At 51.6% G+C, this 5,520-nt stretch overlaps 1 long non-coding RNA gene across 1 annotated transcript; it reads right to left on the bottom strand.

The window, feature by feature from the left end:
• Nucleotides 1-3,190: 3,190 nt before the first annotated feature.
• Nucleotides 3,191-4,672, bottom strand: LOC139999684 (uncharacterized). Its single transcript, XR_011805178.1, has 2 exons — nt 4,286-4,672; nt 3,191-3,383 (listed from the first exon to the last, which is right to left on the bottom strand). It is a non-coding gene; the product is annotated as an uncharacterized lncRNA (long non-coding RNA).
• Nucleotides 4,673-5,520: the final 848 nt, after the last annotated feature.

The raw sequence follows: 5,520 nt of genomic DNA, 5'->3' as shown, positions 1-5,520 counted from the left end.
GTGCAAGTAGGGCCTGCAGGGTGGAAAGAGGGATGGGGATCAAGAAGCAAGCCCACTGCTATGACAGAGTCCCTATAGGCAGTGTGGGTTTTCTCTCTATGCAAGCCTCATTATTCAGAGGCAGAGTATGGCTTCGTCCATTCAAGGTCCAGAATCAGTTGTCAAATGCTAGCCAAAGCCAGTGGCTCCTGGGCTATGTGACAAACTAACCCTAGAGCCAAAACCCTCCTTGTCCTCTTACCTGGTGCCCTTTCTGTGATGCCTTTAGGGTGAGTCAAGGCTATGATCTCCACCTTCTGGGGCTGGTGTTTGAGCTATGTCCTACCTCAGTGCTGAGACTCTTTTGCCTCTGTAGAGGCCCTTTGCCATGACACGAGTGACGATGAGAACTAAAATCAACTAGCCTCTGAAACATTCTTGTTCCCAAGCACAGCTTTTTCACTGGATTGCTTGAACTCCTAGTTTTTGGCCGAGAAGCTATTGTTTCTCTGTGCCTTTAATAAGAGGCTTTCTCTGGAGCCAAGTCAGGATGGCAAGATTGAGCTGGGCAAGGCTATCGAGGAGGAAATTCAATCTTCCCAGATGGGTGTCTGACCCTTGGAGCCCGGGCCAACTGATCTGAAGCGGCTGTAAAAGCTTTATTTCGCAGCATCGCTGTCTTCCCTGCTCGCATTCTAGGCACGGTGTTTCTGCTGACAGCATCTTCCACCTCCTCAGCAGAAGCTGCTTCTTTCTTTAAACGTAGTACAGGCTGGACGCAAAGAAAGAAACTGTTAGCGGTGCTTTTAGCTGTTTAAATGGGGAGAAAAACAGCCACTGTTTCTTTCTTTGTCCAGGGCAGCCACGAATGCTTGCGTGACGTGGGCTCCTCTCCCACGTCCTTAATTGCCAAGCCGATAGCGGCTCTGGTGACGTGTCCCACGGGTGTCTGTGCAGTGACGGGGCTGCCTCACCCCTGTGTACCCCAGGACAGACATTTGGGGGGCTCTTTGCTGCTACCACAGGGTGCAACCTGCGGGTCCTGGGGCAGGCAGGATGAGTGCTGCTGGGCCCGGAGGGTAGGCCTGGCCTGAGAGGAGACAGTAAAGGAGGCAGGTTTGGGGCTTAAAGCAGGCTTGTCCTGCCCCAGCCTTCTCCAGAACCTGTGTGCCTGGCTCTGGAAAGCCGTGACAAGACATAAAATGACTCGCAGCTTGCCAAGAGAGCTGCGGTGGTGGAGGAATGGCCGCCTCAAGGGGCTGAGGCCAGGCACCATCACGGGCAGGACTCGAGAGACGAGGCACGATCTTGGCACAGACAGAGAAGGGAAGGGGAAGCACTGCTCTGCTGGCCCTGAGCGGTGCAGCCCCAGGAGAAAAGAAAAATCTGTGTTTCCTTCCGCTGATGTCCACGCTGAAGGTGCAGAAGGGTTCCGTGCTGTTGCTTGGGTCAGCCTTGTTGCCAGGTTGGGAATGTTTAGCCTCCCGGTGCTTCGGTGCTGTTGGGCTGCACTCAGAGTGTGAGCTCTGGGCGTTATTTCTCAACTACTGCGTTATTGGAGCGTACAGACCCGAGATATTCTGCGGATAGGTGATTTAAGCCACGTCAGAACCACCGCTGTGGCGTGTGCCAGCGTCGGACGCCCGTTCGACTGATCGGGTGGAGCAGGTGAATTGAATTTGGTGCTGGGTGGCGAGGTGGTGTTGGGGGAAGAGCTAGGCTAAGGAGAGCTTCCTCTTGCTCTGCCCCTTCCCATCTCAAATGGCCGCTTCCTGGGGAGATGGGTTCGTTGGGAGGTTAACTACAACGTTACAGTGAGGATGAGGAATCCTCTTTAGTCCCGTAGGTATTTGCTGCCAGGCCGCAGCGTTGATATCAGAAATTGTATTTCAAAAGGGAAAAAGAAAGGAAATCTGTATTCTTTGACATACTCTCTTTTCTCGGAGAGTAGATGTAGGAGCTTCAGCAGTGCCCTTCCTCCAGAAACGATTCCCAGTGTCTGCTCAGACACTGAGGAGGAAAATGGAGGAGAGCCACCCGCTTTAAATAAAGGAAAGAAGGGGTCATGGATTAAGGGAAAACCACTACTTCAAAAATTGGTGCTCTCTACAAACCGGTTAAGGGTTTGGGACCTGCAGGTGCTGCCTACACCTGTGTGCGTTGCAGTCGTGCCTGTTGCCACTGAGCAAAACGGGGAGAGCTGCTTTGTCGAACGCGGCGTGTTAAAGCACGTGCTGCTGCCTGGAAGAAAAGCACGGACTTCCCTCGTGTGGGACTTCTTCCCTAGCCATCTGTGGTTTACCTGATGGTTTCCCATAAGCTGTGAATGTTTAAAAGAAAAAAAAAAAACAAAACCAAAACCCAACCCCAGCGTTGAGAGTGGTGAGGCAGATCCTCACCTGGGGACTCAGAATCAGCGGTGACATCACCATGCGAAGCATTGTGTGCGCTTCGGGTCGGGGCTGCTGCGAGCCTCGCAGCGGGGAGGGAGAGTGGATCCGGGGTGCCTCTGTGTCAGGCCTGTGCCCTGGTGGCTTTGTGAGCACTGAGAGTTTGACTCCTGTGTTCCCAGCTTTCGCTTCCGCACCTGCGGTGTGGCAGAGCCAGCGAGCTGCTTCCTCAGCTGGAGGAGGAAGAGGAGTGACCTCAACATTGCCGAGGTAAAGCACAATTATTGAAAAGATTTGGCAAAGATGTGGGTTGTAGCAGCGCGGCTGCTGCAGCTGCAGCAGATCCTGGAGTATTGGAGAAGATAGAGAGGGGTTTCTTGGTGAAAAGAATGCTGTTAAAAGTGTTTTCATGCCAGAAATTAGGATAAACGCCTCTGTTGTTTGACATCCTCTATTGACCTGGCACATTGGCATTACAGCGTACCTGGCACGCTGTTTGTATGAAAAAAAAAGGTCTTTTAGTCAGGGCAGGCCAGAAACCTGCCTTGCAACTTCCACATCGCAGCAATGCTTACAGACCCTGCATCCTGGCTGCCAGGCCACGATCTAAATCCGATGGTGCTGTTGGTAAACTGAAGCTCAGGAAGCGCTTCTGGATTTTTCTGTACTTCCATGTGAATTTTTACCCTCTGAAGATGGTGTATTAAGCTATTTTTGTAACAACAACTAGGTTTAAAAGCAGTTTCAGTTTAACATCTACATGCTTGGGTGTTATTAACAGAGCTTTGTCTACTGAGCTGGTGCTTGGTAGGAGAAAAACCATAAATCTTCCCTGGGAAAGTTGGACCCCCTCAGCTACATACTGCTATGAGGAAACTCAGATGTAAGAACACACTTAAATAACACATCAGCAGAGCTGTTGTGCTCCTGACCACCAAAGGCACCTTTTTTACAACACCGTCGTACTGGAAGTTGATGCAGCTGGTTCCATCCTTAACGTGGGACTGTACAGTGCTGTAAAAGAAATATTTTTTCACAGCTTTGGAGAAAGTGAAGCAGAGAAAACCCCACCTAACCACTGATACCTGGACCCCAAACTGCCACAGACTGACAGCGATGCCCACTGGATATCTCCTGCTGCCTTCTGACTGCTCCAGCAGAAGTCCCGTTTGAATTAGCCAGCAGGTCCCTCTGAGTGGCTTTGCTGAAACTCCTGCCGTAGGAAGTATCCTACGGGAGCCAAGTTGCTAAACTGATGTGTGGTTTTCCCTTAACCCCCACAGCTCTGACTTTGCAGCTCCTGACGACACTGCCAACGTGTGCAGTGTCACCGTGTACCAACTAGGTGCCAGCTGCCATGGTTTATAGATTGTAAAATGAGTGATTTGGGACTCGTGAGCACTGAGAATAGGTTAGCAATTGCTTAAGAGCTTTACTTGTGTCGCTCTGGGGCAGGGAGATGGGTGAAACATAGACCAAGAAGAACCAGCAAAAGTCGGGTGAAAAATGAAATGAAAAATGTTAAGGCCAGGCAGCTTGCTCACTGCAAGTGCTAATCTGAAAGCAGATGGAGTGCATCTTCATACACTCCATCCTGAGACACTCCACTCAACAGGCCAGACCAGCTGATGAAGTGCATTGCTGTCCTGAAGTTTCATGTGATGGGCTACTTTTAAGTCTCTTGCTTATGCTGTAGCACTTGAGGTCTATGGCAGGACCACAGCACACTCTTATTTGTCTACCCTTCTTTCTTGATCGTGTGTGGGAAAGAGAGAACGTGCAGAGGCCCTCAGCCACATGGTGCACCTGTCACTCTTTTTGCAGCTACATCCCTGAGCCAAAGTACCAAACTTCATGCTTGTGAAAGGACTTTACACAAACTACAGAAATCTAAAATGAAGCATCCAAACACTTACAGAAGGGTGGGCCCTCTCGATGCACCTCAACGTGGGATCCACAAGTCCTCACGTGGTTTCATCCAGCACACTTCTCTGTCCCTCCTCGCTAAACTTGCTCAGAGGCAGCTGTTACCAAGGTGTCACAGTGACATCATTCAATTCTGTTTCTGAAGTCATCACCGTAGGCCCCTGGCAGCGGCAACACAACACTCTCTCTTGCTAATGCGAATGTCTCAGAAACAAGTAGAGAAGTCCCACTCTCCCCAAGCTGACTTTAATTGGAGTAGTTCCAAAATTATTCTCTGCCCCCCTACATCTGGGGAAGGTGTGTGAGAAATCTTTTCCTTAAGAAAGGATTACAAGCCAAAAAAAGCTTGCTTCTGATACGTTCCCCTTCCTTTTAGAGCTGTTCACCTTTGATTTCCAAGGAAGAAAAAAGAAGGTGAAATCAACAATTCTCCTCCTCCGAGTTGGGAATATGAAATAAGCCCAATTATTTAGGAAGCCTGAAAAAGGAAACTATACATTTCCTTGTTAAACACCTTGTTGCTTCTGAAAACTTTTCCAGTACTTTGCAGCTGCAGTGCTTTTCGGTGGGTGGGCAGCCGAGCTCCATCACGGCCACTCTCTCCCTCCCCCTCCTCAAAGAGAAAGGGAGAGAAAATACGAGGCAAAGGGCTCAAGGGTTGAGACAAGACAGGGAGATCGCTCAACAAGGATCGTGATGGGCAAAGCAGACGCAGCATAGGGACACAGGAAGATTTCCTGCCTAACTACTACTACTACCAGGCTAGACAAGTGAGAACCAAAGGAAAGAAACCAAAAACACCTTCCTTCCCCCCATCTGAGCTCTTCCAGCTCCTCCCCCCGTGCAGCGCAGGGGAACAGGGGGACTGGACTGGGGGTTGTGGTCAGTCTGTAGCACTTCATCTCCACCACTCCTTCTCGGTCCCTCTCTGCCCCTGCTCCACGTGGGCTCCTCTCCACGGGCTGCAGCTCCGGCCCGGGGCCTGCTCCTGCGGGGGCTCTCCATGGGCCGCAGCCTCCTCCAGGCCACATCCACCTGCTCCACCGGGGGCTCCTCCACCCATGGGGGGGCTGCAGCGTGGAGATCTGCTCCATGGGGGACCCATGGGCTGCAGGGGGACAGCCTGCTCCACCAGGGGCCTCTCCCTGCACAGCCCGCAGGGGAACTGCTGCTGCCTGCCTGCAGCACCTCCTGCCCTCCTGCGGCGCTCACCTGGGGGGCTGCA

This window comes from Anas platyrhynchos, chromosome 28 (genome assembly GCF_047663525.1).
Source record: "Anas platyrhynchos isolate ZD024472 breed Pekin duck chromosome 28, IASCAAS_PekinDuck_T2T, whole genome shotgun sequence".
Taxonomy (NCBI): domain Eukaryota; kingdom Metazoa; phylum Chordata; class Aves; order Anseriformes; family Anatidae; genus Anas; species Anas platyrhynchos.
This window is presented reverse-complemented; position numbering and strand designations above follow the sequence as displayed.